The sequence below is a fragment of the Talpa occidentalis genome, unplaced genomic scaffold (assembly GCF_014898055.3).
Source record: "Talpa occidentalis isolate TD23 unplaced genomic scaffold, MPIMG_talOcc4v2.1 talOcc4.9, whole genome shotgun sequence".
Classification (NCBI taxonomy): Eukaryota; Metazoa; Chordata; class Mammalia; order Eulipotyphla; family Talpidae; genus Talpa; species Talpa occidentalis.
In genome coordinates, this window is record NW_023605305.1 from 6,872,440 (window position 1) to 6,884,522 (window position 12,083).

At 48.2% G+C, this 12,083-nt stretch overlaps 1 protein-coding gene across 1 annotated transcript in view; it reads left to right on the forward strand.

Annotated features, from left to right (window-relative positions):
- The window catches only part of PRDM2 (PR/SET domain 2), a 73,202-nt gene that overhangs the window by 46,681 nt on the left and 14,438 nt on the right, over positions 1–12,083 (forward strand).

The following is a 12,083-nucleotide window of genomic DNA, read 5'->3' on the forward strand; positions in this document are numbered from 1 at the left end:
CCTGCAGCGCCCCCGGCAGGAGCTGGGGGCTCGGTGTGCCCATTTGCCTTCCTGGGAATTTCAAGAAGCCGGTGCTGACACCGACCCCTTGCTCCTCTGCGCCCGTGTTCTTTCACTGAGAGCAGCAGCATATTGTGTGCTGACGAAAATACAGCTTTGAAAGATTTTCAGCTGAGATGTTAGGGATCGCAGTATGTTTTCGTTAGCATGCACCCTAAAAACCCAGAAACTGCAAGTGTGATTCTGATGAGTGAATATAATTGAGTTAAGTCATGCTTGTTTGTTTCTTTCACTGTGTTGTGCTGGGATACCAACAGAAGATAGAAATTTGGTTGGATTTTTTTTTTTTTTTTTTTTTTTTTGGTCAATATCTTTATGGGGGGAGACTCTTAATTTTTGACATTTTTCTTTAGGGAAAGGCTTTTATTTCAACCATTTGGAGCAGAACATTCTATAGAGGTTTTGTTTGCAGATAAAAGCTCTTCCTGTTCTGTGGCCTGAGTCATTCTGGAGGGAAAGGTTGAAAGGAAATGGGCAAAAAAGGAGTCACCTGACCTGTCTCTCTGCTCTCTTGAGTCTTCCTAATCCTAATGAGGGACAGGGGCTGATTTCCTAATTGTATTTATCCCACAATTGTGTCTTTAGAGTATGTGTGTGTGCAGAAGTATTAAAACTTCTTGAATTTATAATGAAATGTAAATGGCCTTTTGTACCTGAAACTTTGAGAGTGCTTTTATTTAATTGTTCCTTAAAGACTTAGTAAATCTTCAGCACCTCACTCCCTTGCAACCCACAAGAGTGACACACACTCACCATACCACACCACACTGCACACCCCCCCCACACACACACACAGCCAAACTGCAGTTAGTAATCTGCTTTCCCTCCCCAGCTCCTGTCCGTCCTCTCGCTATTTCTGAAGCATTATCTTTTCTGCTCTTCCTTTTTCTCTAAAAATTAGGTGGGAATTTTATTTAAAAGGTTAAAATTTGGGTATAAGTTAAGAAAGTCCTGGTGGGTCTGTGGGTAAGAGGCTGGGAAACTCAACCTTCTGAAGCATTTATCATAGCTATTTTTTTTTTCTTAATCCTGAAATTTAAATTTTTTTTAAAGATTTATTTATGCACACAAGAGCTGGGATGTAGACTAGAGATGGGGAGGGAGTGAGAGGATTCACCAGAAACAGAGTGGGGAGCAGAACAGGCAGATCTACTGAAATACACTGCTGAGGGGAGCAGCAGGGAGACAGGAGAGGTCTGCTGCGCCCTGTGGGTAGCTCCCTGGCTGGGGATCGAACTCGTGCTGCAGTGGCTGGCGATAGCTTAATAAGCACTGTGTCTTTAACCCCTGTGCCATCAGAGAGGCCCCTGAAATTTAAATATTTTGATGGAACTTTAGCAGTAAGCTGGTGACAGTTGTAAGTTTATTTTAAATGTTAATATTTATTTTTTAATATGAAAAGAATATTTAATTTCAGAGGTAAGAGTTATTCTAATGATGAAATGATAGCGTGTGTGTGTGTGTGTGTGTGTGTGTGTGTGTGTGGTATATAAAAATACCAGTTTCTAAAAGAGGATTATGACATCTTTAATCCTTGCTAATTTGAAACTGGCAAAAGTTTCACTTTTACTTTTTGGTTAATGTCAGTGGTGTTAAGTCCTACAAAAATTACACTGCCTGTGTAAATAGACGAGGAGATTGTCCATGCGTAGGTCAAAACTGCATGAACCAGCACTACGGTGCCTGCAGCAGAGCCCAAGATGAGGCTTGGGGTCTTGAGGCGGCCGTGTGCCTGCCCGTGGGCACGAGGCAGGGTTTTATTCGTTGAATCGGGGTCTGGATGTCCAAAACCCAATGGTGAATTAGCTGTGTAGTTGTGGAGGATTATCTTTGCTTTGGTTAAAAAGGAAAGTGATAAATACCACTTTGACTCAAGCTTTGCCCCCCTTCCTCCCATTTCTAGTAAAGCTTCAGTGATAATCTTTCCTTCTTGTACTTATAAATCCTGCCTTTTGGTGCTGTCTTTTGTAGGTTTCCTGAGACACCACATGCCGCAAAAATGAAGGCAAACTGGTTTGTTCACCCGTGTTTACAGCCTGAAAACCAAATTATATGCATTGTTGGAAGCGGCAGTACAGTTTAGAAGTACAGTTTAGAACGGACGGCAATGCAATTTCTTTCTCTGTTTTTAAATTTCAACACTGGAAACCCTTAGATGCAGTATCTCTGTCCTTCCTGACTACCTCCTGTTTGACTTCTTCAGTTCAGTTTACATTCTTTCAGTTTTGAAGTGTGAAATAAGCCTTTCTGGTTTGGTGTTGGCTTTAATTTTGAATTTACAATACAAGATTTTGAGAACCTGTTTCTGTGGACTGGGGTGTGACTGCTGGCTCCCGGTAAGCCCTGGGAGTCCCTGTGAGGCGTGTGACCCCCACAGCCTGCCTCATGCCCCCCCGGCAGGCGCACGGCTGCCTCAGGACACCAAGCCTCCTTTTTGGCTCCGCTGCTTTCTGCTGCAGGCAGCGTGGTGCTGGTTTGTGCAGTTTTGAGCTCTACGTGGATGGGCCGTCTTGTCTGTTTACACAGGGACTGTCATTTTTGGTGGATTTCACACCAGAACTGAGAATTACCGATACCCGCAACAAAGAGTGAGTGGTCAGTCGTGGGTTTTTGAACAAGGGGTGTCAAGTTCCAAATCTGCTTGTTTTTAGGCATTTTATTAGCTGCCAAATGTGTTATCCCAGGAGGTAGCTTCTCCTTTCTAGGTGTGATCACAAGAGTGCTTGATGCCAAGATTCACAGTTGAGTGCTAAGCTTGATAAAGCCCTATTTGCAATTTTGATTCCCTCAAAATGACAAGTTCAGGAATTCAGACTGGGAATAAAGTGAATTGCTGGTGTCTGCCAAGGTATGGTCGTGGTGCAGCAGCGTGTAGAACATGCTGCGTTAAGAGAAAATGATGCTCTCATAATAGCTTCTGACCATCGGTCTTAGAGCGACAGGGCCCTCTAAACTCACGCGCAATTGTTAACAAGTATGTGGACCTGGGAAGCTGATTTCATGGTGAATGATTGTTGCCCCGACCCCCACCCCCACCCCGTTTCAGTGTCGAAGTCCACTAAACATAATGTTCAGGCTTCACTGTTGGCTTCTGTTGTAAATACAACTTGATTGGTACTTTGCAGATGGAGAACTTGCTTATTTAAAACGAGCTCGAAATGTGCGTGGCAGCTGGGTGGAGTCGAGTTGGGGAAACAGTCATACGGGCTTGTTTGTGGAGTTACCGGATTCAACCCCCCAGCTCCCACAGTGGGTAACAGTATGACTTGGGAGAGTCACATGGGACTCTGTGCTGCCGTGGCTGTCTCCACAGCTGTCTCGTGTCACTAGTTCCCTGAACTCAGATGGACGCCTGTGCTTGCAGTGTTGGGGTTTAGCGGGCCTCTGGACCCCGGCAGAAGTGAACACCTTTTGCTGCTGTTTTGCTGCCCAAATGACTAGTTGCTCTTTCATTTTTCTTCTTTTGTCGTAACCTCTTTGTGGTCCGCACTACTCATGACTCTGCGGAACTGTTGGTACCAGATTTTATGCAGAGAAGACTGGGAAGATACTGGATATAGTTTCTTGGCTATGAAGTGATCAGACAACCTTGGAAGTAACTGTGGGAGCCATTTCAGTGCTGTATGTGGCAGATTAGGAAATCCGGCATTGTGCAGTTTTCTGCATGTAAAATCAGGAAAGAACAAGTGTTGAGATGGCCATTTTCTTAAGAGGAGCCACCAGTGAAGTTGATGCAGCCGGCCTTCCCCATGCTGCCCGCAGCGCTGAGGGACGGCGGCTCGGCAGCCTCCGGTCGGCGCGCACTGGCGCCGGCTCCAGCTTGGTGTGTGCCGGCGGGGGTCCTCGGGCTCCCAGGGGTCACGTTTATGTCAGGGTGTGACCATCTGGGGAGAAGGTCCTGAAGTATTAGCTGGTTCCCCAAGGGTTCTCCGGTCTCCTTTCTGGAAGATGAAGACCCGCTGACGTGAAGCCATGTGTTTTCATTTTAGAAGCTGGACAGAGCGAATTGGTAAGAAGCAGTAAGCATCAGTGCGTGGCGGACTTGAAGATCATGTATTTTTTATAGTCAACACTTCTAGTGTTAGAGCATTAGTATATGTTGACGGGGATCTTGGTGACCAGCAGAATTCTTTCCTTGGTTAAACTCTGTCCTCTTCGACCTGGACATTTCCATGTTGCTGTCTGGGTGGGAGGGTGTGAAGAGGTGGAGAGAACAGATGAGCGAAACATTGGCGGTCACATACCGATGTCCTCATAGGAAGGACCACGTGCCAGCAGTTCAGACTGCTAGGGATGGGGTTTCTGTAATTCGTTTAAGGAGAATCCTCTGAGGCTGATCCTCACATTGATTCCGTTCACCGTGAGCCAGGCTCCGTTTCTCCTCCCGAGGGCGCTCCCAGGGCCTTGTCACCAGTCTGCATCCCAGTTGGTGCTCCCTGCCCTGAGCCACGATAATTGTCACTAATCACGTCGTGGCCCAGGGTTGTGTGAGATAGGCTTGGTTTTGTGAATTTCGGTTTTGTGATGTTCTGTCTTTCAGGGACTAACCGTCCCTCGAGGACCTGCTTTATTGAGATCATCTCCCCAGCACGGGGGAGGGAGAGCAGAACCCAGTTCAGTGTCATGCTTGAGTCGGGGGTCAGCCCTTTCTGGGAAAAATGGGTGACCTTGCAGGGGGGAGGGTTCAGGTCGCCCTTTGGGAGCAGAAATGAGTCACTGGATTGAGAGACCCTTTCTTGCAGCCTGAGTCTGGCGGAGGAGGCTGTGTCTGAAGCCTCGGTCCTGTGCGAGCCCTTCCTCTTTCTTCCCTGAGGCTTTATTTTACCCCTTTACTGGCAAAAGATAGACGTTGTCTCAACCCCAGGGCCATGAGGGGTGGTCCCTGGAGCCCAGCACTGAGAAATTGAGTGTTTCTGAAAGGCCGGCGTCTCCGCGTTGGTGTCTGAGAAAAACCCGAAGCGCCCGAGGAGGCTCCTGATCCCCCGAACCTCCTGGCTGGACAGGGCTGTCGGCAACACACTTGCCCCTTGCCCTGCCTCCTTGCCCTGCCCTCCTCCTCGCTTTTTATTCTTAGCAAAACACAGGTTCCCTGGAACATCTTTCCCCCTGAAACTCCGCTTCTTGTTGACACCAGTAGGGCCTCTCTGCACAGGGGCTGGCTTTCCGCAGCTAGGCTTGGCGCTGCCCTCGTCGCTTCTGGCGGGCAGACACCTTTGTCGTAATACGTGTGTGTTCCACGCAGCACTTCCAGAGCGCCTTGCAGGTAATGGGTACCCCCCCCCCCCACACACACACAAGATGGTCACAATACTTCTCCTTCATCACGGTTCCGCAAGTTTTGTGAATTACGTAAAGAAACACAATTGTAACCCAGCCAGAAGTGGCGTGGGCAGGATTTGAACAGCAGTGTGATCGCAGCTGTGCTCTGAGGATGAGGTACATTGTCGAATAGGCTAGAATTCTGTTTTGAGGTGAAGGGCTCTATAACAGAAAAATACGGAATTGAATTTAAATGTCATTTGTGATTTCTAGAATAGCCATTTCCCTTTTATGCTTCTTGTATCTGAAGGACAGCTGGGCAGTGTGGGGTTTATGAGCGAGGGTGGATCCGTGCGTGCGTGGGCATGCATGAGCTGCAGACACACGCTCTTTGCTTTGGGAGCAGGAGACAGGTGAGTTGGCGGCACATCTGGTGTGAAAGGTACCGGAAGACAGGCCTTGGGCAGAAGGAGATGACATTGTTTAGCTGTGGTGATGAAGAGTCTTAAAAATTATACTGTACTGGGATAAAAGTGCCTATGTGGGACCTCCCTGGTGGTGCAAGGGGTTAAACACCGCACTATGAAGCAATCCGCAGCCTCTGCAGCACGAGTTCAATCCCCAGCCAGGGAGAAACCCACATGGCGCAGCAGACCTCTCCTGTCTCCCCGCTGCTCCCCTCAGCAGTGGATTTCATTCGATCTGCCAGTTCTGCTCCCCCCTCTCTCTGGTGAATTCTCTCACCCCCACACCTTTGGCCTGTGCCCCAGTGCTTGCATGCATAAATGAATAAATCTTTTTTTAAAAAAAAGTGCCTCATTTTACAATAGAGCCAAGTGATTAGATATTTTAGACTCTGTAAATTCTCATCTTTATACTTGAGTTTCCTAAACCTCTACCAAAAAATGGCGTACTCATAAACTTGTTGCCTAATTTTAGCATTTTTAGGAGCTGCAAATAAAAACTAGTGCATGATAGTCTCATGATTTTCATGGTTCCTGACAAAACGTTGGCCCTCAGCTTATGCATGGGGGTAGTCAACATGATTATATAAATTAGAATTTTTTTATTTGAGTAATGATGGGTATAATAATCAAGTGCGATGAGACGAGAATAAGAATACTAGGTGTGTGACTGTTCAGAAGGGGCAGCTAGTTGCTTGTGTCTGAAGTGCCACACCATGCGCCCGTGATGGAGCGGGAGAGCCCCTGGGGTGTCTGGACCTCCTCAGCGGCCGAGCTGCTGGGTGGCATCTCAGGAGTAGTTCAGTCCCTTTTAAGTCTCCTTTGCTCTGCCCGTGGCGGATGCGGTGTTTCTGGGGAAAGTGCTCTTCTCTTCTGGACACTTACCCTGGCTTCTCCAGGTAGGAGATGGAGAACAGAGAGACACTGCAGTCATTTTGCTGTGCAGAAAAAGTAGAAAGCTGAAGTCTTCCAAGTTTGACTGTTAGAAAATTGCATATACTGATCTCATCCAATAGACATTTTCAGTTGTCTCATTAATTTTATTTTTGTAGGTATTTCTTTAAAAACCATCCACTTATTTTTTGTATAATGTAGCCACATGTTCACCTAGGAAAATTAGAACAGACAGACAGGAAATATGTATCATACCCTCATCAATAAATCCCACTGGAACCATCTGCCAGTGTCTCGATGTCGAGCCTGTCAGTTTATGTCTGTGGACATCTTGTGGCCTGATTTTATTGATCAGTGATATTTTGATACTGAGTTGTTCCTGTGAGTTTTTCTGTAAACAAATGTAAGGAATGAGTGTTAAGCGTTGCCATTGCTTCTTGTCTCAGGTTTATATCCAGGTTTTGTTTTACTTCCTGAAAATAGTTTTAAACTAAATTTTGTAGTTAATTCATCAGAATGTAGGACTGTAAAATCTATCATGGGTTTGAAAGAAAGAAAAAGACTTTTCCATTTAGCTGAGAATAACCAATTCTCAGGGGTGTGACTGTCCCCTCTGTTTTAGGAGTTGCCAGGCGCTGGCACCTCACCACCTCCCTCCCTGCTCCCAGCCTGGTTTGTTTGGCCACAGGAGACTTGACACCTGAACTTGAATTAAGTTCTTTGGAGTTGCCAGCTCACTTTTTATAGGTAAGGTTTTCAGATTCTAGATACATTTTTTTTTTTCCCCTGTAAAATAAAGGCTGTTTCAGCAGCCTGATCCCTGAGAAGGATCCTGCAAGTTAAAATTATGAAACAGAACAGGGTGGCAGCTTGTGGAAGACTCAGAGGTATTTACTTTGTCTCTCAAATCGTTTTGGTCATGGCACAAGACTTTTTGAGTATAATTCCAAGGAGTGGAAGATGTAATGCCTTCTGAATTTGAATTTGCTGGTGTATTTAGGGAACCAACCCATTTCAGTATCCGGAGTTATCCAGTTAAAGCCACTAAGAGCCTTTCATGGAAAAATGAAAAGCGCCCTTCAGATGTGATCTTTGTTGTTCTTGCATTAGCCTGACATTGGGAAGAGTTGGGGAGCAGGGAGCCTCCAGAGTAACGAAGGCTGGGTACCCCCTGGCAGGATGCTAATATTCCAGGAATTTGTAGTGTGATCTGCAGCTCTGAAAAGTCCAGGACTTTTCCATTGTTTCTTTTGGAAGCAGTGCCTTGAGTCCTGATTTAATGCCGTGAACAACTTAAAGCCAGAAAGGTTTTATTTTTATAACTTGCTTCCAAGATTACAGTTTTTGGTGAGTTTCACTATAGAAAAGACTTGAAATTATGTCCAAGGAACTTAGCAGCATTTTTTACTATCAGCCAATTTCAGAGCTATTTTAAGCGTAAGAGGAATGCTAGGAGACGTATAGGTGGCATGCTGCGGTCGTCACGACTCGGGTGGCCGGTTTCGCTGGTCTGTGCATCCGCTAACCTGGTGTGGCCACTTGTGACACTCCTGATGGTCCCGTGGGATGCCTCTGTGTGTGATGCCGCTGACCTGGCGAGGCATTTCTCTGGCCAGTGTCAGGCACAGCACTCGCGGGGATGGCTGCCCCAGGTCCCGGGTCCTGTCCTGTGAGTGACCCTGGAGGATTTCAGGGTGGCCAGGCGTTTAAGCCTCATCAGGGATTTGAAATGGGCCATTTGTCGCTTGTGTAAGGCTGAATTGTGTGCATGTGCTTCTGGCCTCTTCTTTCCCGCCCTGTTTACACCCACCCAGGAGCCCTGACTTCCCTCTGAACCCAGGCGTTCAGTGTGTCGCCGGTGCCGGGCGGCCTGCTTTCTGGGATCTCAGCCCCACCTTCCAGGAACCGGGAGTCTGTATGGTGCCCGTGTGCTTATGCCCAACTTCCCAGTCCTGCCTGGAGTGCCGGTGCCGTGTCCCTGCTGTCTTTTGGGGGTGGAATGAGAACTCAGGCGAGTTGCTGACTGACAGGTTGCTGAGCCCCGGGCTTGGGAAGCAGATTAGACGGGGTACAGGTTGTTGCTCCAAACTGGCCGAGAAAGTGGGGGTTTTAGCACGAGAGGATGTATGTGCAAGACGGTGTTTGTGAAGTGGAAGGCAGATGGATGCCACCTCAAGGCTCCTTCTCCAGACCCACGTTCCTCTGACCGGTTAGCGCAGCTGCGCAGCCCCACTCCCCGGGGTCCAGGGCCCTCAGCCTCGCCCAGCGCTTTTCCTAAGACTCTTCTACCTGGAGGAGAGCTGGGCTTCACGCTTCGGGTTTCCAGTGGGGGACCCCGTACTGGTGGCAGGAGAGGAGGAGACTGGGGGAGGAGCAGCCCTCAGAGGGAGGCTAGGGGCTGTCCTGAGGCTGGCGAGTGGTTGTGGGAACATGGACTCTACCAGACCATCAGGTGTGAAGGGGATACTTGGGGTAAATTATGTCCGAAAGGGTTCGTGATGGTTGTGAGGTCAGAGGTGGCAGGTGGTGCTGTGAGAGAGGGGAGGGTGCCCTGGGGCTCCTGTGTGGGAGCAGGTGGAGGTGCAGGCACAGCTCCTGTGGGCACGGGTGCTGGGGCGGCCCTTCCTGGCGTGGTGGGGCCTCTCATGGATGCGCCCACCCCCACCCCCCCGCTTGGGAATGCATCTTAGGCCTGCCCTGCCGCCGCTGCCACCTGGCACTGGGACATCGTGCTTCAGAGGCAGGAGGTGTGCTGTGGTTCCAGATTTAATTCATTTCAACTACCAAAAGCACAGGCCTTGGTGGTGATGAATTTTTATGTTACATGAAGAAGCTGCTAGAATTTTGCGTTTCCTCCAATGCCTGAACGTTTTAAAGTGAAAGATTATTCTCTAGAATATTCTTGTGTTTGTCCAGTTTACTAGAATAGCAGAACATAGTCCAGACCCAGGTTAAATTATTCATGTGATGCTTTAGGCAATTTTGGTTTTGCAACTTAAATTCCACGCAGCAGTGGAAAAGTGCTCCACACTGCCTTTAAGTAGTCGTCATGGCTGTCGGGTTTCTCTGTTTTGTTGGAAAATCAAGTTTTATTGATGTTATTTAATGGCGAAGCAAATTTATTAACTTGCTCAGATGGAGTTCTGCGCTTTTGAGCAATAACTTTCTTCTGACATAAGATAAAATTGAAATGGAAAACAAAATACATTCCAGTTTGTTGTTCTTTTGCTACAAATGCAGTGCAAGCCTTTATACTGCTTTATTTTCCCCATTTGTCCATGGAACCAAATGAAATGATGGCTGTAAAGTGCTTGGTGAAGAATAAAATATTCTTAGGCCATTATTGGTCTTAAATAAATGCTGTAGGAAGAGCGTGGATAGCCTGGTCATCTTAGGGTTTTCCTGTGAACTGATTGAGTTGTGGGCCTCCGGCAGGTGGCACCTCATCTTTGGGTGTCTTTGTGGTGTGGGAAGGATCGGCCTTTGGGTGCTTCAGCAGGATGGCACCTGGTGCTGCGGCCATGGTTGCTGAGGGCGCAGGCTTGGCCGGGCCTGAGTGAATGTCCTGCTTTGGTCACCCAGCAGCAGCTAAGACCCTGCCGTGTGGAAAAGAAGTGCCGTTTCCTTCTGTTTCACCCCATTTTCTTCATCTTGTATGTGTGGTGTGTCACACCATCACATTGCTACTGTACCTTCCTGTGTTTCATTCCTGTCTATCTTGTTTAGCCCACACGGAGCGCAGCTGACAGTGGCCCTAGGTGGGGCCTTCAGGCAAGTGCACGCAGGTGCTTACCAGGCTCATGGGGGTGCTGCCCTCACCCCCGCCCAGGCACCCCACCCCACTTTGTAAAAGCCACTGACAGACTATTGTGGTTTTTATTTTGTTCTAATTTGATTACCTGTGGAACAAGATAATAAGTATCTGGGGAAAGATTTACTGATTTGAGGGATATGTAGCAGGTTGTAGCACCTGCTGTGGCGGTGTCTGACCCTGCGAGCCAGGCACGCCGAGCGGGAGTCAGGTTAGAACAGCCTGGCTCTAACTCCATTCTGCTTGGGCTCGTGAGCCCCTCTGAATTTGTCTGACCTTGAAAAATAGCCTTTCCCCCTCTAGTCTGCGGTCTTCCTGGAAGTAACTCAAGGGTTAGATGGCTCCAGCTAAAATCTGAGAAAATTGGTTCTTCTGTCAGATAACCCTCAGTTCCCTGAACGAGTGGTGTAATTAGATGTGCAGTACACTCATTTTTATCATAAACTGTCAGTGTTTACAACAAAGGTGAATTGCCCTGTTCCTTAGTTTTTAAAATTGGTTGATTAATGTTATTTGAATACTTTCAAATTTTTAAGAAATGTCTAAACTGCAGCACCCAGGTGACGCTTATTATGTAGGTTTAGCCCAGTGGCCACTTCTGGAGACTTCTGTCTGTCACAGCCGGGTGGGGGTGCACGGGGGTGGTGGGGAGTGTGTCAGGAGAGCTACTCATCATCCTCTGTTGCATTGGGCAGCCCCTCAGCAGAAGGAGCTCACTCCTTCTGCGCGGTGCTCCGGAGGTCCCGGCTGCCTGTTGCAGCCTGCAGTGGGGTGCACCGGTAGCCCCCTGACCAGGATGCAGGTGTCCCTACCCCCAGTCACCTCACAGGGCATCAGGGCTGCATCCCTGCAGACTCCTGGCATCTGTTCCCACCACAGCATGGCTCCAGAGAAGTGCGCGTGCTTGTGTCCTGAGTTCCATGTTAGTTCCATGTTAGCTGCCTTTCTTCCGGCAGACATGTCGGGAATTTATTTGAGCAAACGCGTACGTTGGTGCTTTTTTTTTTTTTTTTTAAAGGCTGAGGAATTAGAGATTTAAAATGGTATTTTGGGAATTTGCTTTTTAAGACCAACGGATTAAATGACTGGTTATTAAGGAACAAACTTTGTTTTGAGACGACTCGTTTTCCAAAGGGAAGGGAGAGTTCCAGGAGCTCCCGGGCTGGTAGGGCCCGCGGCGCAGAAGGAAGAGTGGGAGCTGGCCTTAATCTGAGAACTGGGAGGCAGAAAGTAGCAAGAATAAGTCCAGCTTCTGAGCAACGGGAAAGAAGGGTTGCAGGTTTGGTGACATCCCAGAGATACGGAGCTTCCGAGCCCTGCGGCCCTGGTGCTCCCCAGCGGGACTGCTCGTCCCCGGGGGGTGTCGTGGGGGACTAGTTCAGGGCTCCAGCTTGTCAGAATGTGTTGCATTTTAATCTTATCTTCTGAGCCCAGTATCGCTTGGAATGCAGTTCGTGTTTCCTGAGTTCCACCTTCCAAGTTGTTAATGGAATATTGACTCGTGCTGGACCCGGAGCGCCGAGCTGGCTGGTCGTGAATTATTCATAATTACTCTGCATTTGCTAGTTGAGCCACTGCGCACATGTGCGCCTCTC